The 22,681-nt window shown below is 50.1% G+C and overlaps 28 non-coding genes across 28 annotated transcripts; all 28 read right to left on the bottom strand.

Annotated features, from left to right (window-relative positions):
* Positions 1-830: 830 nt before the first annotated feature.
* On the bottom strand, positions 831-903 carry Trnaa-agc (transfer RNA alanine (anticodon AGC)). The gene has a single exon. It is a non-coding gene; the product is annotated as a tRNA-Ala (tRNA).
* A 423-nt stretch (positions 904-1,326) lies between these two features.
* Positions 1,327-1,399, bottom strand: Trnaa-ugc (transfer RNA alanine (anticodon UGC)). Its single transcript has one exon. It is a non-coding gene; the product is annotated as a tRNA-Ala (tRNA).
* A 997-nt stretch (positions 1,400-2,396) lies between these two features.
* Positions 2,397-2,469, bottom strand: Trnaa-agc (transfer RNA alanine (anticodon AGC)). The gene has a single exon. It is a non-coding gene; the product is annotated as a tRNA-Ala (tRNA).
* Positions 2,470-2,892: 423 nt separating this feature from the next.
* Trnaa-ugc (transfer RNA alanine (anticodon UGC)) lies at positions 2,893-2,965 on the bottom strand. Its single transcript has one exon. It is a non-coding gene; the product is annotated as a tRNA-Ala (tRNA).
* A 997-nt stretch (positions 2,966-3,962) lies between these two features.
* Positions 3,963-4,035, bottom strand: Trnaa-agc (transfer RNA alanine (anticodon AGC)). The gene has a single exon. It is a non-coding gene; the product is annotated as a tRNA-Ala (tRNA).
* Positions 4,036-4,458: 423 nt separating this feature from the next.
* Trnaa-ugc (transfer RNA alanine (anticodon UGC)) lies at positions 4,459-4,531 on the bottom strand. Its single transcript has one exon. It is a non-coding gene; the product is annotated as a tRNA-Ala (tRNA).
* A 1,008-nt stretch (positions 4,532-5,539) lies between these two features.
* On the bottom strand, positions 5,540-5,612 carry Trnaa-agc (transfer RNA alanine (anticodon AGC)). The gene has a single exon. It is a non-coding gene; the product is annotated as a tRNA-Ala (tRNA).
* Positions 5,613-6,035: 423 nt separating this feature from the next.
* On the bottom strand, positions 6,036-6,108 carry Trnaa-ugc (transfer RNA alanine (anticodon UGC)). Its single transcript has one exon. It is a non-coding gene; the product is annotated as a tRNA-Ala (tRNA).
* Positions 6,109-7,105: 997 nt separating this feature from the next.
* Positions 7,106-7,178, bottom strand: Trnaa-agc (transfer RNA alanine (anticodon AGC)). The gene has a single exon. It is a non-coding gene; the product is annotated as a tRNA-Ala (tRNA).
* Positions 7,179-7,601: 423 nt separating this feature from the next.
* Positions 7,602-7,674, bottom strand: Trnaa-ugc (transfer RNA alanine (anticodon UGC)). The gene has a single exon. It is a non-coding gene; the product is annotated as a tRNA-Ala (tRNA).
* A 997-nt stretch (positions 7,675-8,671) lies between these two features.
* Positions 8,672-8,744, bottom strand: Trnaa-agc (transfer RNA alanine (anticodon AGC)). Its single transcript has one exon. It is a non-coding gene; the product is annotated as a tRNA-Ala (tRNA).
* A 423-nt stretch (positions 8,745-9,167) lies between these two features.
* Positions 9,168-9,240, bottom strand: Trnaa-ugc (transfer RNA alanine (anticodon UGC)). The gene has a single exon. It is a non-coding gene; the product is annotated as a tRNA-Ala (tRNA).
* A 1,008-nt stretch (positions 9,241-10,248) lies between these two features.
* Trnaa-agc (transfer RNA alanine (anticodon AGC)) lies at positions 10,249-10,321 on the bottom strand. The gene has a single exon. It is a non-coding gene; the product is annotated as a tRNA-Ala (tRNA).
* Positions 10,322-10,744: 423 nt separating this feature from the next.
* Positions 10,745-10,817, bottom strand: Trnaa-ugc (transfer RNA alanine (anticodon UGC)). The gene has a single exon. It is a non-coding gene; the product is annotated as a tRNA-Ala (tRNA).
* A 1,008-nt stretch (positions 10,818-11,825) lies between these two features.
* On the bottom strand, positions 11,826-11,898 carry Trnaa-agc (transfer RNA alanine (anticodon AGC)). Its single transcript has one exon. It is a non-coding gene; the product is annotated as a tRNA-Ala (tRNA).
* Positions 11,899-12,321: 423 nt separating this feature from the next.
* Trnaa-ugc (transfer RNA alanine (anticodon UGC)) lies at positions 12,322-12,394 on the bottom strand. The gene has a single exon. It is a non-coding gene; the product is annotated as a tRNA-Ala (tRNA).
* A 997-nt stretch (positions 12,395-13,391) lies between these two features.
* Positions 13,392-13,464, bottom strand: Trnaa-agc (transfer RNA alanine (anticodon AGC)). Its single transcript has one exon. It is a non-coding gene; the product is annotated as a tRNA-Ala (tRNA).
* Positions 13,465-13,887: 423 nt separating this feature from the next.
* Trnaa-ugc (transfer RNA alanine (anticodon UGC)) lies at positions 13,888-13,960 on the bottom strand. The gene has a single exon. It is a non-coding gene; the product is annotated as a tRNA-Ala (tRNA).
* Positions 13,961-14,957: 997 nt separating this feature from the next.
* Positions 14,958-15,030, bottom strand: Trnaa-agc (transfer RNA alanine (anticodon AGC)). The gene has a single exon. It is a non-coding gene; the product is annotated as a tRNA-Ala (tRNA).
* A 423-nt stretch (positions 15,031-15,453) lies between these two features.
* On the bottom strand, positions 15,454-15,526 carry Trnaa-ugc (transfer RNA alanine (anticodon UGC)). Its single transcript has one exon. It is a non-coding gene; the product is annotated as a tRNA-Ala (tRNA).
* A 997-nt stretch (positions 15,527-16,523) lies between these two features.
* Positions 16,524-16,596, bottom strand: Trnaa-agc (transfer RNA alanine (anticodon AGC)). The gene has a single exon. It is a non-coding gene; the product is annotated as a tRNA-Ala (tRNA).
* Positions 16,597-17,003: 407 nt separating this feature from the next.
* Trnaa-ugc (transfer RNA alanine (anticodon UGC)) lies at positions 17,004-17,076 on the bottom strand. Its single transcript has one exon. It is a non-coding gene; the product is annotated as a tRNA-Ala (tRNA).
* Positions 17,077-18,073: 997 nt separating this feature from the next.
* Positions 18,074-18,146, bottom strand: Trnaa-agc (transfer RNA alanine (anticodon AGC)). The gene has a single exon. It is a non-coding gene; the product is annotated as a tRNA-Ala (tRNA).
* Positions 18,147-18,569: 423 nt separating this feature from the next.
* Positions 18,570-18,642, bottom strand: Trnaa-ugc (transfer RNA alanine (anticodon UGC)). Its single transcript has one exon. It is a non-coding gene; the product is annotated as a tRNA-Ala (tRNA).
* Positions 18,643-19,639: 997 nt separating this feature from the next.
* Positions 19,640-19,712, bottom strand: Trnaa-agc (transfer RNA alanine (anticodon AGC)). The gene has a single exon. It is a non-coding gene; the product is annotated as a tRNA-Ala (tRNA).
* A 423-nt stretch (positions 19,713-20,135) lies between these two features.
* Positions 20,136-20,208, bottom strand: Trnaa-ugc (transfer RNA alanine (anticodon UGC)). Its single transcript has one exon. It is a non-coding gene; the product is annotated as a tRNA-Ala (tRNA).
* Positions 20,209-21,205: 997 nt separating this feature from the next.
* Positions 21,206-21,278, bottom strand: Trnaa-agc (transfer RNA alanine (anticodon AGC)). The gene has a single exon. It is a non-coding gene; the product is annotated as a tRNA-Ala (tRNA).
* A 423-nt stretch (positions 21,279-21,701) lies between these two features.
* Trnaa-ugc (transfer RNA alanine (anticodon UGC)) lies at positions 21,702-21,774 on the bottom strand. Its single transcript has one exon. It is a non-coding gene; the product is annotated as a tRNA-Ala (tRNA).
* Positions 21,775-22,681: the final 907 nt, after the last annotated feature.

Below are 22,681 nucleotides of genomic sequence, written 5' to 3' on the forward strand. Positions count from 1 at the left end.
TTCCGTCTGTATTTAACGTCTTAAATTGAAAGGACAGTCACAAATTGCTCCGTTTTCACTCCATGTCGACAATCACACAGCGCCTGAGGTAACAAGCACATCTGAAGCCCCATTGTGCACTCGACTGTTGATGCCAACTCACTGCCTCGCACTTTACTACTGTGTACCACTCTTGTCGTCCAACTGCAAAAGACTGAGCCACAACAAGTTTCCGCGTCTCCATTGCACTGCGCAAACTACGAAACGCTCCCCAAACATTGCACTCACCTATGCAGACGACTTTTCCGACTTTACACGACGCTCACGCTAGTGACAGCCTTATTTAGAGCTTGACGTCGCGCCCAAGCGAGTGAGCACATTTCGCCTACGGCTTAGGCCGCCCAACTAGTGTGGCTGCTCGGTCTCTGCAGGCAGCGAGGAGCTGCAAACTTCCCGTGTTCGCGCCTATGTCACCTCCGCTTGCTTGTCAGAGACAGAGTGTCGCAAAACATACAACTCACTCCATGAATTGATTGCTACGGCATCTGTCATCAGCAGTCACAACTAGCAACACCAGTAGCAGCCGACTGCACGTAAAGAATGGGAATGTGCAGTGGGATTTTTGTGAACTCGGCGCAAGGCAGATCTTTCCGACATAGGTTTGAGAATCTTAAGGGAAGACTTGTACTGGTTCTAAATTAAGTATAGGGCTGGGAGGAGGGTGCTTCCTGCGCGTAACAGCACGCTTGCCAATTGTGGCTGCTAATCGTTCGCTCGTATCTGCCTAGACACATTCGCTGGCTGTGAATTATTTGCATGGCAGTGTGCGCATGTTGGTGTGTTAAAAATTCTGGAGACGCTGGGTATCGATCCCAGTACCTCTCGCATGCTAAGCGAGCGCTCTACCACCTGAGCTACGCCCCCTGATGACGGATAGTGCTACATACAACCATATCAATATCACAGACCCTTGCACTCCCATTATTCCGCAGACAAACACTACTCTCAATGTGTCCGTGAGGGTGTCTTTCAGGTTTCCTGCATTCTGTATCGAATCGTAGTTGGCCAAAATTAAAGTGGCACGCACAACGTCGAAAATAGCGTTCGGCCACCGCTCTGAGTAAGACGAACGTGTTGTCCACACTCTAGACTTCATTGAGGTTAGGCCGTTATACCTAAGATAGATTTGCACTCGATGACACCTCGACAACAGCCGGTCCTCACATTCACGTCTTGCTCTCCTTACGTCAGTATACATCATATGAGTCTGTGAGGCTGGCTTTGCAACATCTAGCGTGTCTTTAGGCTCGCCGCGACCAACACTTACCATGCACTGTCCACAAAACATGGAGGCGCCGGGGCTTGAACCCGGGACCTTTCACATGCAAAGCGAACGCTCTACCAACTGAGCTACGCCCCCAAGCGCAACAAAGATGCGCTGTTTTCCATCCTTTGCTACTCTGATGTGCGCGGACATGATGGTTGGTTGGTTCATAGGGGCGAAGGGACCAGTGTACAAAGGCGCGATCACGTTCATATGCACAAGAGTTCCAAGTAGTTTCGATGCTCTGGTATTACGACTACAAATTCCGTCTGTATTTAACGTCTTAAATTGAAAGGACAGTCACAAATTGCTCCGTTTTCACTCCATGTCGACAATCACACAGCGCCTGAGGTAACAAGCACATCTGAAGCCCCATTGTGCACTCGACTGTTGATGCCAACTCACTGCCTCGCACTTTACTACTGTGTACCACTCTTGTCGTCCAACTGCAAAAGACTGAGCCACAACAAGTTTCCGCGTCTCCATTGCACTGCGCAAACTACGAAACGCTCCCCAAACATTGCACTCACCTATGCAGACGACTTTTCCGACTTTACACGACGCTCACGCTAGTGACAGCCTTATTTAGAGCTTGACGTCGCGCCCAAGCGAGTGAGCACATTTCGCCTACGGCTTAGGCCGCCCAACTAGTGTGGCTGCTCGGTCTCTGCAGGCAGCGAGGAGCTGCAAACTTCCCGTGTTCGCGCCTATGTCACCTCCGCTTGCTTGTCAGAGACAGAGTGTCGCAAAACATACAACTCACTCCATGAATTGATTGCTACGGCATCTGTCATCAGCAGTCACAACTAGCAACACCAGTAGCAGCCGACTGCACGTAAAGAATGGGAATGTGCAGTGGGATTTTTGTGAACTCGGCGCAAGGCAGATCTTTCCGACATAGGTTTGAGAATCTTAAGGGAAGACTTGTACTGGTTCTAAATTAAGTATAGGGCTGGGAGGAGGGTGCTTCCTGCGCGTAACAGCACGCTTGCCAATTGTGGCTGCTAATCGTTCGCTCGTATCTGCCTAGACACATTCGCTGGCTGTGAATTATTTGCATGGCAGTGTGCGCATGTTGGTGTGTTAAAAATTCTGGAGACGCTGGGTATCGATCCCAGTACCTCTCGCATGCTAAGCGAGCGCTCTACCATCTGAGCTACGCCCCCTGATGACGGATAGTGCTACATACAACCATATCAATATCACAGACCCTTGCACTCCCATTATTCCGCAGACAAACACTACTCTCAATGTGTCCGTGAGGGTGTCTTTCAGGTTTCCTGCATTCTGTATCGAATCGTAGTTGGCCAAAATTAAAGTGGCACGCACAACGTCGAAAATAGCGTTCGGCCACCGCTCTGAGTAAGACGAACGTGTTGTCCACACTCTAGACTTCATTGAGGTTAGGCCGTTATACCTAAGATAGATTTGCACTCGATGACACCTCGACAACAGCCGGTCCTCACATTCACGTCTTGCTCTCCTTACGTCAGTATACATCATATGAGTCTGTGAGGCTGGCTTTGCAACATCTTGCGTGTCTTTAGGCTCGCCGCGACCAACACTTACCATGCACTGTCCACAAAACATGGAGGCGCCGGGGCTTGAACCCGGGACCTTTCACATGCAAAGCGAACGCTCTACCAACTGAGCTACGCCCCCAAGCGCAACAAAGATGCGCTGTTTTCCATCCTTTGCTACTCTGATGTGCGCGGACATGATGGTTGGTTGGTTCATAGGGGCGAAGGGACCAGTGTACAAAGGCGCGATCACGTTCATATGCACAAGAGTTCCAAGTAGTTTCGATGCTCTGGTATTACGACTACAAATTCCGTCTGTATTTAACGTCTTAAATTGAAAGGACAGTCACAAATTGCTCCGTTTTCACTCCATGTCGACAATCACACAGCGCCTGAGGTAACAAGCACATCTGAAGCCCCATTGTGCACTCGACTGTTGATGCCAACTCACTGCCTCGCACTTTACTACTGTGTACCACTCTTGTCGTCCAACTGCAAAAGACTGAGCCACAACAAGTTTCCGCGTCTCCATTGCACTGCGCAAACTACGAAACGCTCCCCAAACATTGCACTCACCTATGCAGACGACTTTTCCGACTTTACACGACGCTCACGCTAGTGACAGCCTTATTTAGAGCTTGACGTCGCGCCCAAGCGAGTGAGCACATTTCGCCTACGGCTTAGGCCGCCCAACTAGTGTGGCTGCTCGGTCTCTGCAGGCAGCGAGGAGCTGCAAACTTCCCGTGTTCGCGCCTATGTCACCTCCGCTTGCTTGTCAGAGACAGAGTGTCGCAAAACATACAACTCACTCCATGAATTGATTGCTACGGCATCTGTCATCAGCAGTCACAACTAGCAACACCAGTAGCAGCCGACTGCACGTAAAGAATGGGAATGTGCAGTGGGATTTTTGTGAACTCGGCGCAAGGCAGATCTTTCCGACATAGGTTTGAGAATCTTAAGGGAAGACTTGTACTGGTTCTAAATTAAGTATAGGGCTGGGAGGAGGGTGCTTCCTGCGCGTAACAGCACGCTTGCCAATTGTGGCTGCTAATCGTTCGCTCGTATCTGCCTAGACACATTCGCTGGCTGTGAATTATTTGCATGGCAGTGTGCGCATGTTGGTGTGTTAAAAATTCTGGAGACGCTGGGTATCGATCCCAGTACCTCTCGCATGCTAAGCGAGCGCTCTACCACCTGAGCTACGCCCCCTGATGACGGATAGTGCTACATACAACCATATCAATATCACAGACCCTTGCACTCCCATTATTCCGCAGACAAACACTACTCTCAATGTGTCCGTGAGGGTGTCTTTCAGGTTTCCTGCATTCTGTATCGAATCGTAGTTGGCCAAAATTAAAGTGGCACGCACAACGTCGAAAATAGCGTTCGGCCACCGCTCTGAGTAAGACGAACGTGTTGTCCACACTCTAGACTTCATTGAGGTTAGGCCGTTATACCTAAGATAGATTTGCACTCGATGACACCTCGACAACAGCCGGTCCTCACATTCACGTCTTGCTCTCCTTACGTCAGTATACATCATATGAGTCTGTGAGGCTGGCTTTGCAACATCTAGCGTGTCTTTAGGCTCGCCGCGACCAACACTTACCATGCACTGTCCACAAAACATGGAGGCGCCGGGGCTTGAACCCGGGACCTTTCACATGCAAAGCGAACGCTCTACCAACTGAGCTACGCCCCCAAGCGCAACAAAGATGCGCTGTTTTCCATCCTTTGCTACTCTGATGTGCGCGGACATGATGGTTGGTTGGTTCATAGGGGCGAAGGGACCAGTGTACAAAGGCGCGATCACGTTCATATGCACAAGAGTTCCAAGTAGTTTCGATGCTCTGGTATTACGACTACAAATTCCGTCTGTATTTAACGTCTTAAATTGAAAGGACAGTCACAAATTGCTCCGTTTTCACTCCATGTCGACAATCACACAGCGCCTGAGGTAACAAGCACATCTGAAGCCCCATTGTGCACTCGACTGTTGATGCCAACTCACTGCCTCGCACTTTACTACTGTGTACCACTCTTGTCGTCCAACTGCAAAAGACTGAGCCACAACAAGTTTCCGCGTCTCCATTGCACTGCGCAAACTACGAAACGCTCCCCAAACATTGCACTCACCTATGCAGACGACTTTTCCGACTTTACACGACGCTCACGCAACGCTCACGCTAGTGACAGCCTTATTTAGAGCTTGACGTCGCGCCCAAGCGAGTGAGCACATTTCGCCTACGGCTTAGGCCGCCCAACTAGTGTGGCTGCTCGGTCTCTGCAGGCAGCGAGGAGCTGCAAACTTCCCGTGTTCGCGCCTATGTCACCTCCGCTTGCTTGTCAGAGACAGAGTGTCGCAAAACATACAACTCACTCCATGAATTGATTGCTACGTCATCTGTCATCAGCAGTCACAACTAGCAACACCAGTAGCAGCCGACTGCACGTAAAGAATGGGAATGTGCAGTGGGATTTTTGTGAACTCGGCGCAAGGCAGATCTTTCCGACATAGGTTTGAGAATCTTAAGGGAAGACTTGTACTGGTTCTAAATTAAGTATAGGGCTGGGAGGAGGGTGCTTCCTGCGCGTAACAGCACGCTTGCCAATTGTGGCTGCTAATCGTTCGCTCGTATCTGCCTAGACACATTCGCTGGCTGTGAATTATTTGCATGGCAGTGTGCGCATGTTGGTGTGTTAAAAATTCTGGAGACGCTGGGTATCGATCCCAGTACCTCTCGCATGCTAAGCGAGCGCTCTACCATCTGAGCTACGCCCCCTGATGACGGATAGTGCTACATACAACCATATCAATATCACAGACCCTTGCACTCCCATTATTCCGCAGACAAACACTACTCTCAATGTGTCCGTGAGGGTGTCTTTCAGGTTTCCTGCATTCTGTATCGAATCGTAGTTGGCCAAAATTAAAGTGGCACGCACAACGTCGAAAATAGCGTTCGGCCACCGCTCTGAGTAAGACGAACGTGTTGTCCACACTCTAGACTTCATTGAGGTTAGGCCGTTATACCTAAGATAGATTTGCACTCGATGACACCTCGACAACAGCCGGTCCTCACATTCACGTCTTGCTCTCCTTACGTCAGTATACATCATATGAGTCTGTGAGGCTGGCTTTGCAACATCTTGCGTGTCTTTAGGCTCGCCGCGACCAACACTTACCATGCACTGTCCACAAAACATGGAGGCGCCGGGGCTTGAACCCGGGACCTTTCACATGCAAAGCGAACGCTCTACCAACTGAGCTACGCCCCCAAGCGCAACAAAGATGCGCTGTTTTCCATCCTTTGCTACTCTGATGTGCGCGGACATGATGGTTGGTTGGTTCATAGGGGCGAAGGGACCAGTGTACAAAGGCGCGATCACGTTCATATGCACAAGAGTTCCAAGTAGTTTCGATGCTCTGGTATTACGACTACAAATTCCGTCTGTATTTAACGTCTTAAATTGAAAGGACAGTCACAAATTGCTCCGTTTTCACTCCATGTCGACAATCACACAGCGCCTGAGGTAACAAGCACATCTGAAGCCCCATTGTGCACTCGACTGTTGATGCCAACTCACTGCCTCGCACTTTACTACTGTGTACCACTCTTGTCGTCCAACTGCAAAAGACTGAGCCACAACAAGTTTCCGCGTCTCCATTGCACTGCGCAAACTACGAAACGCTCCCCAAACATTGCACTCACCTATGCAGACGACTTTTCCGACTTTACACGACGCTCACGCTAGTGACAGCCTTATTTAGAGCTTGACGTCGCGCCCAAGCGAGTGAGCACATTTCGCCTACGGCTTAGGCCGCCCAACTAGTGTGGCTGCTCGGTCTCTGCAGGCAGCGAGGAGCTGCAAACTTCCCGTGTTCGCGCCTATGTCACCTCCGCTTGCTTGTCAGAGACAGAGTGTCGCAAAACATACAACTCACTCCATGAATTGATTGCTACGGCATCTGTCATCAGCAGTCACAACTAGCAACACCAGTAGCAGCCGACTGCACGTAAAGAATGGGAATGTGCAGTGGGATTTTTGTGAACTCGGCGCAAGGCAGATCTTTCCGACATAGGTTTGAGAATCTTAAGGGAAGACTTGTACTGGTTCTAAATTAAGTATAGGGCTGGGAGGAGGGTGCTTCCTGCGCGTAACAGCACGCTTGCCAATTGTGGCTGCTAATCGTTCGCTCGTATCTGCCTAGACACATTCGCTGGCTGTGAATTATTTGCATGGCAGTGTGCGCATGTTGGTGTGTTAAAAATTCTGGAGACGCTGGGTATCGATCCCAGTACCTCTCGCATGCTAAGCGAGCGCTCTACCATCTGAGCTACGCCCCCTGATGACGGATAGTGCTACATACAACCATATCAATATCACAGACCCTTGCACTCCCATTATTCCGCAGACAAACACTACTCTCAATGTGTCCGTGAGGGTGTCTTTCAGGTTTCCTGCATTCTGTATCGAATCGTAGTTGGCCAAAATTAAAGTGGCACGCACAACGTCGAAAATAGCGTTCGGCCACCGCTCTGAGTAAGACGAACGTGTTGTCCACACTCTAGACTTCATTGAGGTTAGGCCGTTATACCTAAGATAGATTTGCACTCGATGACACCTCGACAACAGCCGGTCCTCACATTCACGTCTTGCTCTCCTTACGTCAGTATACATCATATGAGTCTGTGAGGCTGGCTTTGCAACATCTTGCGTGTCTTTAGGCTCGCCGCAACCAACACTTACCATGCACTGTCCACAAAACATGGAGGCGCCGGGGCTTGAACCCGGGACCTTTCACATGCAAAGCGAACGCTCTACCAACTGAGCTACGCCCCCAAGCGCAACAAAGATGCGCTGTTTTCCATCCTTTGCTACTCTGATGTGCGCGGACATGATGGTTGGTTGGTTCATAGGGGCGAAGGGACCAGTGTACAAAGGCGCGATCACGTTCATATGCACAAGAGTTCCAAGTAGTTTCGATGCTCTGGTATTACGACTACAAATTCCGTCTGTATTTAACGTCTTAAATTGAAAGGACAGTCACAAATTGCTCCGTTTTCACTCCATGTCGACAATCACACAGCGCCTGAGGTAACAAGCACATCTGAAGCCCCATTGTGCACTCGACTGTTGATGCCAACTCACTGCCTCGCACTTTACTACTGTGTACCACTCTTGTCGTCCAACTGCAAAAGACTGAGCCACAACAAGTTTCCGCGTCTCCATTGCACTGCGCAAACTACGAAACGCTCCCCAAACATTGCACTCACCTATGCAGACGACTTTTCCGACTTTACACGACGCTCACGCTAGTGACAGCCTTATTTAGAGCTTGACGTCGCGCCCAAGCGAGTGAGCACATTTCGCCTACGGCTTAGGCCGCCCAACTAGTGTGGCTGCTCGGTCTCTGCAGGCAGCGAGGAGCTGCAAACTTCCCGTGTTCGCGCCTATGTCACCTCCGCTTGCTTGTCAGAGACAGAGTGTCGCAAAACATACAACTCACTCCATGAATTGATTGCTACGGCATCTGTCATCAGCAGTCACAACTAGCAACACCAGTAGCAGCCGACTGCACGTAAAGAATGGGAATGTGCAGTGGGATTTTTGTGAACTCGGCGCAAGGCAGATCTTTCCGACATAGGTTTGAGAATCTTAAGGGAAGACTTGTACTGGTTCTAAATTAAGTATAGGGCTGGGAGGAGGGTGCTTCCTGCGCGTAACAGCACGCTTGCCAATTGTGGCTGCTAATCGTTCGCTCGTATCTGCCTAGACACATTCGCTGGCTGTGAATTATTTGCATGGCAGTGTGCGCATGTTGGTGTGTTAAAAATTCTGGAGACGCTGGGTATCGATCCCAGTACCTCTCGCATGCTAAGCGAGCGCTCTACCATCTGAGCTACGCCCCCTGATGACGGATAGTGCTACATACAACCATATCAATATCACAGACCCTTGCACTCCCATTATTCCGCAGACAAACACTACTCTCAATGTGTCCGTGAGGGTGTCTTTCAGGTTTCCTGCATTCTGTATCGAATCGTAGTTGGCCAAAATTAAAGTGGCACGCACAACGTCGAAAATAGCGTTCGGCCACCGCTCTGAGTAAGACGAACGTGTTGTCCACACTCTAGACTTCATTGAGGTTAGGCCGTTATACCTAAGATAGATTTGCACTCGATGACACCTCGACAACAGCCGGTCCTCACATTCACGTCTTGCTCTCCTTACGTCAGTATACATCATATGAGTCTGTGAGGCTGGCTTTGCAACATCTTGCGTGTCTTTAGGCTCGCCGCGACCAACACTTACCATGCACTGTCCACAAAACATGGAGGCGCCGGGGCTTGAACCCGGGACCTTTCACATGCAAAGCGAACGCTCTACCAACTGAGCTACACCCCCAAGCGCAACAAAGATGCGCTGTTTTCCATCCTTTGCTACTCTGATGTGCGCGGACATGATGGTTGGTTGGTTCATAGGGGCGAAGGGACCAGTGTACAAAGGCGCGATCACGTTCATATGCACAAGAGTTCCAAGTAGTTTCGATGCTCTGGTATTACGACTACAAATTCCGTCTGTATTTAACGTCTTAAATTGAAAGGACAGTCACAAATTGCTCCGTTTTCACTCCATGTCGACAATCACACAGCGCCTGAGGTAACAAGCACATCTGAAGCCCCATTGTGCACTCGACTGTTGATGCCAACTCACTGCCTCGCACTTTACTACTGTGTACCACTCTTGTCGTCCAACTGCAAAAGACTGAGCCACAACAAGTTTCCGCGTCTCCATTGCACTGCGCAAACTACGAAACGCTCCCCAAACATTGCACTCACCTATGCAGACGACTTTTCCGACTTTACACGACGCTCACGCAACGCTCACGCTAGTGACAGCCTTATTTAGAGCTTGACGTCGCGCCCAAGCGAGTGAGCACATTTCGCCTACGGCTTAGGCCGCCCAACTAGTGTGGCTGCTCGGTCTCTGCAGGCAGCGAGGAGCTGCAAACTTCCCGTGTTCGCGCCTATGTCACCTCCGCTTGCTTGTCAGAGACAGAGTGTCGCAAAACATACAACTCACTCCATGAATTGATTGCTACGGCATCTGTCATCAGCAGTCACAACTAGCAACACCAGTAGCAGCCGACTGCACGTAAAGAATGGGAATGTGCAGTGGGATTTTTGTGAACTCGGCGCAAGGCAGATCTTTCCGACATAGGTTTGAGAATCTTAAGGGAAGACTTGTACTGGTTCTAAATTAAGTATAGGGCTGGGAGGAGGGTGCTTCCTGCGCGTAACAGCACGCTTGCCAATTGTGGCTGCTAATCGTTCGCTCGTATCTGCCTAGACACATTCGCTGGCTGTGAATTATTTGCATGGCAGTGTGCGCATGTTGGTGTGTTAAAAATTCTGGAGACGCTGGGTATCGATCCCAGTACCTCTCGCATGCTAAGCGAGCGCTCTACCATCTGAGCTACGCCCCCTGATGACGGATAGTGCTACATACAACCATATCAATATCACAGACCCTTGCACTCCCATTATTCCGCAGACAAACACTACTCTCAATGTGTCCGTGAGGGTGTCTTTCAGGTTTCCTGCATTCTGTATCGAATCGTAGTTGGCCAAAATTAAAGTGGCACGCACAACGTCGAAAATAGCGTTCGGCCACCGCTCTGAGTAAGACGAACGTGTTGTCCACACTCTAGACTTCATTGAGGTTAGGCCGTTATACCTAAGATAGATTTGCACTCGATGACACCTCGACAACAGCCGGTCCTCACATTCACGTCTTGCTCTCCTTACGTCAGTATACATCATATGAGTCTGTGAGGCTGGCTTTGCAACATCTAGCGTGTCTTTAGGCTCGCCGCGACCAACACTTACCATGCACTGTCCACAAAACATGGAGGCGCCGGGGCTTGAACCCGGGACCTTTCACATGCAAAGCGAACGCTCTACCAACTGAGCTACGCCCCCAAGCGCAACAAAGATGCGCTGTTTTCCATCCTTTGCTACTCTGATGTGCGCGGACATGATGGTTGGTTGGTTCATAGGGGCGAAGGGACCAGTGTACAAAGGCGCGATCACGTTCATATGCACAAGAGTTCCAAGTAGTTTCGATGCTCTGGTATTACGACTACAAATTCCGTCTGTATTTAACGTCTTAAATTGAAAGGACAGTCACAAATTGCTCCGTTTTCACTCCATGTCGACAATCACACAGCGCCTGAGGTAACAAGCACATCTGAAGCCCCATTGTGCACTCGACTGTTGATGCCAACTCACTGCCTCGCACTTTACTACTGTGTACCACTCTTGTCGTCCAACTGCAAAAGACTGAGCCACAACAAGTTTCCGCGTCTCCATTGCACTGCGCAAACTACGAAACGCTCCCCAAACATTGCACTCACCTATGCAGACGACTTTTCCGACTTTTCACGACGCTCACGCAACGCTCACGCTAGTGACAGCCTTATTTAGAGCTTGACGTCGCGCCCAAGCGAGTGAGCACATTTCGCCTACGGCTTAGGCCGCCCAACTAGTGTGGCTGCTCGGTCTCTGCAGGCAGCGAGGAGCTGCAAACTTCCCGTGTTCGCGCCTATGTCACCTCCGCTTGCTTGTCAGAGACAGAGTGTCGCAAAACATACAACTCACTCCATGAATTGATTGCTACGGCATCTGTCATCAGCAGTCACAACTAGCAACACCAGTAGCAGCCGACTGCACGTAAAGAATGGGAATGTGCAGTGGGATTTTTGTGAACTCGGCGCAAGGCAGATCTTTCCGACATAGGTTTGAGAATCTTAAGGGAAGACTTGTACTGGTTCTAAATTAAGTATAGGGCTGGGAGGAGGGTGCTTCCTGCGCGTAACAGCACGCTTGCCAATTGTGGCTGCTAATCGTTCGCTCGTATCTGCCTAGACACATTCGCTGGCTGTGAATTATTTGCATGGCAGTGTGCGCATGTTGGTGTGTTAAAAATTCTGGAGACGCTGGGTATCGATCCCAGTACCTCTCGCATGCTAAGCGAGCGCTCTACCATCTGAGCTACGCCCCCTGATGACGGATAGTGCTACATACAACCATATCAATATCACAGACCCTTGCACTCCCATTATTCCGCAGACAAACACTACTCTCAATGTGTCCGTGAGGGTGTCTTTCAGGTTTCCTGCATTCTGTATCGAATCGTAGTTGGCCAAAATTAAAGTGGCACGCACAACGTCGAAAATAGCGTTCGGCCACCGCTCTGAGTAAGACGAACGTGTTGTCCACACTCTAGACTTCATTGAGGTTAGGCCGTTATACCTAAGATAGATTTGCACTCGATGACACCTCGACAACAGCCGGTCCTCACATTCACGTCTTGCTCTCCTTACGTCAGTATACATCATATGAGTCTGTGAGGCTGGCTTTGCAACATCTTGCGTGTCTTTAGGCTCGCCGCGACCAACACTTACCATGCACTGTCCACAAAACATGGAGGCGCCGGGGCTTGAACCCGGGACCTTTCACATGCAAAGCGAACGCTCTACCAACTGAGCTACGCCCCCAAGCGCAACAAAGATGCGCTGTTTTCCATCCTTTGCTACTCTGATGTGCGCGGACATGATGGTTGGTTGGTTCATAGGGGCGAAGGGACCAGTGTACAAAGGCGCGATCACGTTCATATGCACAAGAGTTCCAAGTAGTTTCGATGCTCTGGTATTACGACTACAAATTCCGTCTGTATTTAACGTCTTAAATTGAAAGGACAGTCACAAATTGCTCCGTTTTCACTCCATGTCGACAATCACACAGCGCCTGAGGTAACAAGCACATCTGAAGCCCCATTGTGCACTCGACTGTTGATGCCAACTCACTGCCTCGCACTTTACTACTGTGTACCACTCTTGTCGTCCAACTGCAAAAGACTGAGCCACAACAAGTTTCCGCGTCTCCATTGCACTGCGCAAACTACGAAACGCTCCCCAAACATTGCACTCACCTATGCAGACGACTTTTCCGACTTTACACGACGCTCACGCTAGTGACAGCCTTATTTAGAGCTTGACGTCGCGCCCAAGCGAGTGAGCACATTTCGCCTACGGCTTAGGCCGCCCAACTAGTGTGGCTGCTCGGTCTCTGCAGGCAGCGAGGAGCTGCAAACTTCCCGTGTTCGCGCCTATGTCACCTCCGCTTGCTTGTCAGAGACAGAGTGTCGCAAAACATACAACTCACTCCATGAATTGATTGCTACGGCATCTGTCATCAGCAGTCACAACTAGCAACACCAGTAGCAGCCGACTGCACGTAAAGAATGGGAATGTGCAGTGGGATTTTTGTGAACTCGGCGCAAGGCAGATCTTTCCGACATAGGTTTGAGAATCTTAAGGGAAGACTTGTACTGGTTCTAAATTAAGTATAGGGCTGGGAGGAGGGTGCTTCCTGCGCGTAACAGCACGCTTGCCAATTGTGGCTGCTAATCGTTCGCTCGTATCTGCCTAGACACATTCGCTGGCTGTGAATTATTTGCATGGCAGTGTGCGCATGTTGGTGTGTTAAAAATTCTGGAGACGCTGGGTATCGATCCCAGTACCTCTCGCATGCTAAGCGAGCGCTCTACCATCTGAGCTACGCCCCCTGATGACGGATAGTGCTACATACAACCATATCAATATCACAGACCCTTGCACTCCCATTATTCCGCAGACAAACACTACTCTCAATGTGTCCGTGAGGGTGTCTTTCAGGTTTCCTGCATTCTGTATCGAATCGTAGTTGGCCAAAATTAAAGTGGCACGCACAACGTCGAAAATAGCGTTCGGCCACCGCTCTGAGTAAGACGAACGTGTTGTCCACACTCTAGACTTCATTGAGGTTAGGCCGTTATACCTAAGATAGATTTGCACTCGATGACACCTCGACAACAGCCGGTCCTCACATTCACGTCTTGCTCTCCTTACGTCAGTATACATCATATGAGTCTGTGAGGCTGGCTTTGCAACATCTTGCGTGTCTTTAGGCTCGCCGCGACCAACACTTACCATGCACTGTCCACAAAACATGGAGGCGCCGGGGCTTGAACCCGGGACCTTTCACATGCAAAGCGAACGCTCTACCAACTGAGCTACGCCCCCAAGCGCAACAAAGATGCGCTGTTTTCCATCCTTTGCTACTCTGATGTGCGCGGACATGATGGTTGGTTGGTTCATAGGGGCGAAGGGACCAGTGTACAAAGGCGCGATCACGTTCATATGCACAAGAGTTCCAAGTAGTTTCGATGCTCTGGTATTACGACTACAAATTCCGTCTGTATTTAACGTCTTAAATTGAAAGGACAGTCACAAATTGCTCCGTTTTCACTCCATGTCGACAATCACACAGCGCCTGAGGTAACAAGCACATCTGAAGCCCCATTGTGCACTCGACTGTTGATGCCAACTCACTGCCTCGCACTTTACTACTGTGTACCACTCTTGTCGTCCAACTGCAAAAGACTGAGCCACAACAAGTTTCCGCGTCTCCATTGCACTGCGCAAACTACGAAACGCTCCCCAAACATTGCACTCACCTATGCAGACGACTTTTCCGACTTTACACGACGCTCACGCTAGTGACAGCCTTATTTAGAGCTTGACGTCGCGCCCAAGCGAGTGAGCACATTTCGCCTACGGCTTAGGCCGCCCAACTAGTGTGGCTGCTCGGTCTCTGCAGGCAGCGAGGAGCTGCAAACTTCCCGTGTTCGCGCCTATGTCACCTCCGCTTGCTTGTCAGAGACAGAGTGTCGCAAAACATACAACTCACTCCATGAATTGATTGCTACGGCATCTGTCATCAGCAGTCACAACTAGCAACACCAGTAGCAGCCGACTGCACGTAAAGAATGGGAATGTGCAGTGGGATTTTTGTGAACTCGGCGCAAGGCAGATCTTTCCGACATAGGTTTGAGAATCTTAAGGGAAGACTTGTACTGGTTCTAAATTAAGTATAGGGCTGGGAGGAGGGTGCTTCCTGCGCGTAACAGCACGCTTGCCAATTGTGGCTGCTAATCGTTCGCTCGTATCTGCCTAGACACATTCGCTGGCTGTGAATTATTTGCATGGCAGTGTGCGCATGTTGGTGTGTTAAAAATTCTGGAGACGCTGGGTATCGATCCCAGTACCTCTCGCATGCTAAGCGAGCGCTCTACCATCTGAGCTACGCCCCCTGATGACGGATAGTGCTACATACAACCATATCAATATCACAGACCCTTGCACTCCCATTATTCCGCAGACAAACACTACTCTCAATGTGTCCGTGAGGGTGTCTTTCAGGTTTCCTGCATTCTGTATCGAATCGTAGTTGGCCAAAATTAAAGTGGCACGCACAACGTCGAAAATAGCGTTCGGCCACCGCTCTGAGTAAGACGAACGTGTTGTCCACACTCTAGACTTCATTGAGGTTAGGCCGTTATACCTAAGATAGATTTGCACTCGATGACACCTCGACAACAGCCGGTCCTCACATTCACGTCTTGCTCTCCTTACGTCAGTATACATCATATGAGTCTGTGAGGCTGGCTTTGCAACATCTTGCGTGTCTTTAGGCTCGCCGCAACCAACACTTACCATGCACTGTCCACAAAACATGGAGGCGCCGGGGCTTGAACCCGGGACCTTTCACATGCAAAGCGAACGCTCTACCAACTGAGCTACGCCCCCAAGCGCAACAAAGATGCGCTGTTTTCCATCCTTTGCTACTCTGATGTGCGCGGACATGATGGTTGGTTGGTTCATAGGGGCGAAGGGACCAGTGTACAAAGGCGCGATCACGTTCATATGCACAAGAGTTCCAAGTAGTTTCGATGCTCTGGTATTACGACTACAAATTCCGTCTGTATTTAACGTCTTAAATTGAAAGGACAGTCACAAATTGCTCCGTTTTCACTCCATGTCGACAATCACACAGCGCCTGAGGTAACAAGCACATCTGAAGCCCCATTGTGCACTCGACTGTTGATGCCAACTCACTGCCTCGCACTTTACTACTGTGTACCACTCTTGTCGTCCAACTGCAAAAGACTGAGCCACAACAAGTTTCCGCGTCTCCATTGCACTGCGCAAACTACGAAACGCTCCCCAAACATTGCACTCACCTATGCAGACGACTTTTCCGACTTTACACGACGCTCACGCTAGTGACAGCCTTATTTAGAGCTTGACGTCGCGCCCAAGCGAGTGAGCACATTTCGCCTACGGCTTAGGCCGCCCAACTAGTGTGGCTGCTCGGTCTCTGCAGGCAGCGAGGAGCTGCAAACTTCCCGTGTTCGCGCCTATGTCACCTCCGCTTGCTTGTCAGAGACAGAGTGTCGCAAAACATACAACTCACTCCATGAATTGATTGCTACGGCATCTGTCATCAGCAGTCACAACTAGCAACACCAGTAGCAGCCGACTGCACGTAAAGAATGGGAATGTGCAGTGGGATTTTTGTGAACTCGGCGCAAGGCAGATCTTTCCGACATAGGTTTGAGAATCTTAAGGGAAGACTTGTACTGGTTCTAAATTAAGTATAGGGCTGGGAGGAGGGTGCTTCCTGCGCGTAACAGCACGCTTGCCAATTGTGGCTGCTAATCGTTCGCTCGTATCTGCCTAGACACATTCGCTGGCTGTGAATTATTTGCATGGCAGTGTGCGCATGTTGGTGTGTTAAAAATTCTGGAGACGCTGGGTATCGATCCCAGTACCTCTCGCATGCTAAGCGAGCGCTCTACCATCTGAGCTACGCCTGCTACATACAACCATATCAATATCACAGACCCTTGCACTCCCATTATTCCGCAGACAAACACTACTCTCAATGTGTCCGTGAGGGTGTCTTTCAGGTTTCCTGCATTCTGTATCGAATCGTAGTTGGCCAAAATTAAAGTGGCACGCACAACGTCGAAAATAGCGTTCGGCCACCGCTCTGAGTAAGACGAACGTGTTGTCCACACTCTAGACTTCATTGAGGTTAGGCCGTTATACCTAAGATAGATTTGCACTCGATGACACCTCGACAACAGCCGGTCCTCACATTCACGTCTTGCTCTCCTTACGTCAGTATACATCATATGAGTCTGTGAGGCTGGCTTTGCAACATCTTGCGTGTCTTTAGGCTCGCCGCAACCAACACTTACCATGCACTGTCCACAAAACATGGAGGCGCCGGGGCTTGAACCCGGGACCTTTCACATGCAAAGCGAACGCTCTACCAACTGAGCTACGCCCCCAAGCGCAACAAAGATGCGCTGTTTTCCATCCTTTGCTACTCTGATGTGCGCGGACATGATGGTTGGTTGGTTCATAGGGGCGAAGGGACCAGTGTACAAAGGCGCGATCACGTTCATATGCACAAGAGTTCCAAGTAGTTTCGATGCTCTGGTATTACGACTACAAATTCCGTCTGTATTTAACGTCTTAAATTGAAAGGACAGTCACAAATTGCTCCGTTTTCACTCCATGTCGACAATCACACAGCGCCTGAGGTAACAAGCACATCTGAAGCCCCATTGTGCACTCGACTGTTGATGCCAACTCACTGCCTCGCACTTTACTACTGTGTACCACTCTTGTCGTCCAACTGCAAAAGACTGAGCCACAACAAGTTTCCGCGTCTCCATTGCACTGCGCAAACTACGAAACGCTCCCCAAACATTGCACTCACCTATGCAGACGACTTTTCCGACTTTACACGACGCTCACGCTAGTGACAGCCTTATTTAGAGCTTGACGTCGCGCCCAAGCGAGTGAGCACATTTCGCCTACGGCTTAGGCCGCCCAACTAGTGTGGCTGCTCGGTCTCTGCAGGCAGCGAGGAGCTGCAAACTTCCCGTGTTCGCGCCTATGTCACCTCCGCTTGCTTGTCAGAGACAGAGTGTCGCAAAACATACAACTCACTCCATGAATTGATTGCTACGGCATCTGTCATCAGCAGTCACAACTAGCAACACCAGTAGCAGCCGACTGCACGTAAAGAATGGGAATGTGCAGTGGGATTTTTGTGAACTCGGCGCAAGGCAGATCTTTCCGACATAGGTTTGAGAATCTTAAGGGAAGACTTGTACTGGTTCTAAATTAAGTATAGGGCTGGGAGGAGGGTGCTTCCTGCGCGTAACAGCACGCTTGCCAATTGTGGCTGCTAATCGTTCGCTCGTATCTGCCTAGACACATTCGCTGGCTGTGAATTATTTGCATGGCAGTGTGCGCATGTTGGTGTGTTAAAAATTCTGGAGACGCTGGGTATCGATCCCAGTACCTCTCGCATGCTAAGCGAGCGCTCTACCATCTGAGCTACGCCCCCTGATGACGGATAGTGCTACATACAACCATATCAATATCACAGACCCTTGCACTCCCATTATTCCGCAGACAAACACTACTCTCAATGTGTCCGTGAGGGTGTCTTTCAGGTTTCCTGCATTCTGTATCGAATCGTAGTTGGCCAAAATTAAAGTGGCACGCACAACGTCGAAAATAGCGTTCGGCCACCGCTCTGAGTAAGACGAACGTGTTGTCCACACTCTAGACTTCATTGAGGTTAGGCCGTTATACCTAAGATAGATTTGCACTCGATGACACCTCGACAACAGCCGGTCCTCACATTCACGTCTTGCTCTCCTTACGTCAGTATACATCATATGAGTCTGTGAGGCTGGCTTTGCAACATCTAGCGTGTCTTTAGGCTCGCCGCGACCAACACTTACCATGCACTGTCCACAAAACATGGAGGCGCCGGGGCTTGAACCCGGGACCTTTCACATGCAAAGCGAACGCTCTACCAACTGAGCTACGCCCCCAAGCGCAACAAAGATGCGCTGTTTTCCATCCTTTGCTACTCTGATGTGCGCGGACATGATGGTTGGTTGGTTCATAGGGGCGAAGGGACCAGTGTACAAAGGCGCGATCACGTTCATATGCACAAGAGTTCCAAGTAGTTTCGATGCTCTGGTATTACGACTACAAATTCCGTCTGTATTTAACGTCTTAAATTGAAAGGACAGTCACAAATTGCTCCGTTTTCACTCCATGTCGACAATCACACAGCGCCTGAGGTAACAAGCACATCTGAAGCCCCATTGTGCACTCGACTGTTGATGCCAACTCACTGCCTCGCACTTTACTACTGTGTACCACTCTTGTCGTCCAACTGCAAAAGACTGAGCCACAACAAGTTTCCGCGTCTCCATTGCACTGCGCAAACTACGAAACGCTCCCCAAACATTGCACTCACCTATGCAGACGACTTTTCCGACTTTACACGACGCTCACGCTAGTGACAGCCTTATTTAGAGCTTGACGTCGCGCCCAAGCGAGTGAGCACATTTCGCCTACGGCTTAGGCCGCCCAACTAGTGTGGCTGCTCGGTCTCTGCAGGCAGCGAGGAGCTGCAAACTTCCCGTGTTCGCGCCTATGTCACCTCCGCTTGCTTGTCAGAGACAGAGTGTCGCAAAACATACAACTCACTCCATGAATTGATTGCTACGGCATCTGTCATCAGCAGTCACAACTAGCAACACCAGTAGCAGCCGACTGCACGTAAAGAATGGGAATGTGCAGTGGGATTTTTGTGAACTCGGCGCAAGGCAGATCTTTCCGACATAGGTTTGAGAATCTTAAGGGAAGACTTGTACTGGTTCTAAATTAAGTATAGGGCTGGGAGGAGGGTGCTTCCTGCGCGTAACAGCACGCTTGCCAATTGTGGCTGCTAATCGTTCGCTCGTATCTGCCTAGACACATTCGCTGGCTGTGAATTATTTGCATGGCAGTGTGCGCATGTTGGTGTGTTAAAAATTCTGGAGACGCTGGGTATCGATCCCAGTACCTCTCGCATGCTAAGCGAGCGCTCTACCATCTGAGCTACGCCCCCTGATGACGGATAGTGCTACATACAACCATATCAATATCACAGACCCTTGCACTCCCATTATTCCGCAGACAAACACTACTCTCAATGTGTCCGTGAGGGTGTCTTTCAGGTTTCCTGCATTCTGTATCGAATCGTAGTTGGCCAAAATTAAAGTGGCACGCACAACGTCGAAAATAGCGTTCGGCCACCGCTCTGAGTAAGACGAACGTGTTGTCCACACTCTAGACTTCATTGAGGTTAGGCCGTTATACCTAAGATAGATTTGCACTCGATGACACCTCGACAACAGCCGGTCCTCACATTCACGTCTTGCTCTCCTTACGTCAGTATACATCATATGAGTCTGTGAGGCTGGCTTTGCAACATCTTGCGTGTCTTTAGGCTCGCCGCGACCAACACTTACCATGCACTGTCCACAAAACATGGAGGCGCCGGGGCTTGAACCCGGGACCTTTCACATGCAAAGCGAACGCTCTACCAACTGAGCTACGCCCCCAAGCGCAACAAAGATGCGCTGTTTTCCATCCTTTGCTACTCTGATGTGCGCGGACATGATGGTTGGTTGGTTCATAGGGGCGAAGGGACCAGTGTACAAAGGCGCGATCACGTTCATATGCACAAGAGTTCCAAGTAGTTTCGATGCTCTGGTATTACGACTACAAATTCCGTCTGTATTTAACGTCTTAAATTGAAAGGACAGTCACAAATTGCTCCGTTTTCACTCCATGTCGACAATCACACAGCGCCTGAGGTAACAAGCACATCTGAAGCCCCATTGTGCACTCGACTGTTGATGCCAACTCACTGCCTCGCACTTTACTACTGTGTACCACTCTTGTCGTCCAACTGCAAAAGACTGAGCCACAACAAGTTTCCGCGTCTCCATTGCACTGCGCAAACTACGAAACGCTCCCCAAACATTGCACTCACCTATGCAGACGACTTTTCCGACTTTACACGACGCTCACGCTAGTGACAGCCTTATTTAGAGCTTGACGTCGCGCCCAAGCGAGTGAGCACATTTCGCCTACGGCTTAGGCCGCCCAACTAGTGTGGCTGCTCGGTCTCTGCAGGCAGCGAGGAGCTGCAAACTTCCCGTGTTCGCGCCTATGTCACCTCCGCTTGCTTGTCAGAGACAGAGTGTCGCAAAACATACAACTCACTCCATGAATTGATTGCTACGGCATCTGTCATCAGCAGTCACAACTAGCAACACCAGTAGCAGCCGACTGCACGTAAAGAATGGGAATGTGCAGTGGGATTTTTGTGAACTCGGCGCAAGGCAGATCTTTCCGACATAGGTTTGAGAATCTTAAGGGAAGACTTGTACTGGTTCTAAATTAAGTATAGGGCTGGGAGGAGGGTGCTTCCTGCGCGTAACAGCACGCTTGCCAATTGTGGCTGCTAATCGTTCGCTCGTATCTGCCTAGACACATTCGCTGGCTGTGAATTATTTGCATGGCAGTGTGCGCATGTTGGTGTGTTAAAAATTCTGGAGACGCTGGGTATCGATCCCAGTACCTCTCGCATGCTAAGCGAGCGCTCTACCATCTGAGCTACGCCCCCTGATGACGGATAGTGCTACATACAACCATATCAATATCACAGACCCTTGCACTCCCATTATTCCGCAGACAAACACTACTCTCAATGTGTCCGTGAGGGTGTCTTTCAGGTTTCCTGCATTCTGTATCGAATCGTAGTTGGCCAAAATTAAAGTGGCACGCACAACGTCGAAAATAGCGTTCGGCCACCGCTCTGAGTAAGACGAACGTGTTGTCCACACTCTAGACTTCATTGAGGTTAGGCCGTTATACCTAAGATAGATTTGCACTCGATGACACCTCGACAACAGCCGGTCCTCACATTCACGTCTTGCTCTCCTTACGTCAGTATACATCATATGAGTCTGTGAGGCTGGCTTTGCAACATCTTGCGTGTCTTTAGGCTCGCCGCGACCAACACTTACCATGCACTGTCCACAAAACATGGAGGCGCCGGGGCTTGAACCCGGGACCTTTCACATGCAAAGCGAACGCTCTACCAACTGAGCTACGCCCCCAAGCGCAACAAAGATGCGCTGTTTTCCATCCTTTGCTACTCTGATGTGCGCGGACATGATGGTTGGTTGGTTCATAGGGGCGAAGGGACCAGTGTACAAAGGCGCGATCACGTTCATATGCACAAGAGTTCCAAGTAGTTTCGATGCTCTGGTATTACGACTACAAATTCCGTCTGTATTTAACGTCTTAAATTGAAAGGACAGTCACAAATTGCTCCGTTTTCACTCCATGTCGACAATCACACAGCGCCTGAGGTAACAAGCACATCTGAAGCCCCATTGTGCACTCGACTGTTGATGCCAACTCACTGCCTCGCACTTTACTACTGTGTACCACTCTTGTCGTCCAACTGCAAAAGACTGAGCCACAACAAGTTTCCGCGTCTCCATTGCACTGCGCAAACTACGAAACGCTCCCCAAACATTGCACTCACCTATGCAGACGACTTTTCCGACTTTACACGACGCTCACGCTAGTGACAGCCTTATTTAGAGCTTGACGTCGCGCCCAAGCGAGTGAGCACATTTCGCCTACGGCTTAGGCCGCCCAACTAGTGTGGCTGCTCGGTCTCTGCAGGCAGCGAGGAGCTGCAAACTTCCCGTGTTCGCGCCTATGTCACCTCCGCTTGCTTGTCAGAGACAGAGTGTCGCAAAACATACAACTCACTCCATGAATTGATTGCTACGGCATCTGTCATCAGCAGTCACAACTAGCAACACCAGTAGCAGCCGACTGCACGTAAAGAATGGGAATGTGCAGTGGGATTTTTGTGAACTCGGCGCAAGGCAGATCTTTCCGACATAGGTTTGAGAATCTTAAGGGAAGACTTGTACTGGTTCTAAATTAAGTATAGGGCTGGGAGGAGGGTGCTTCCTGCGCGTAACAGCACGCTTGCCAATTGTGGCT

The sequence above is a fragment of the Schistocerca cancellata genome, unplaced genomic scaffold (assembly GCF_023864275.1).
Source record: "Schistocerca cancellata isolate TAMUIC-IGC-003103 unplaced genomic scaffold, iqSchCanc2.1 HiC_scaffold_939, whole genome shotgun sequence".
Classification (NCBI taxonomy): Eukaryota; Metazoa; Arthropoda; class Insecta; order Orthoptera; family Acrididae; genus Schistocerca; species Schistocerca cancellata.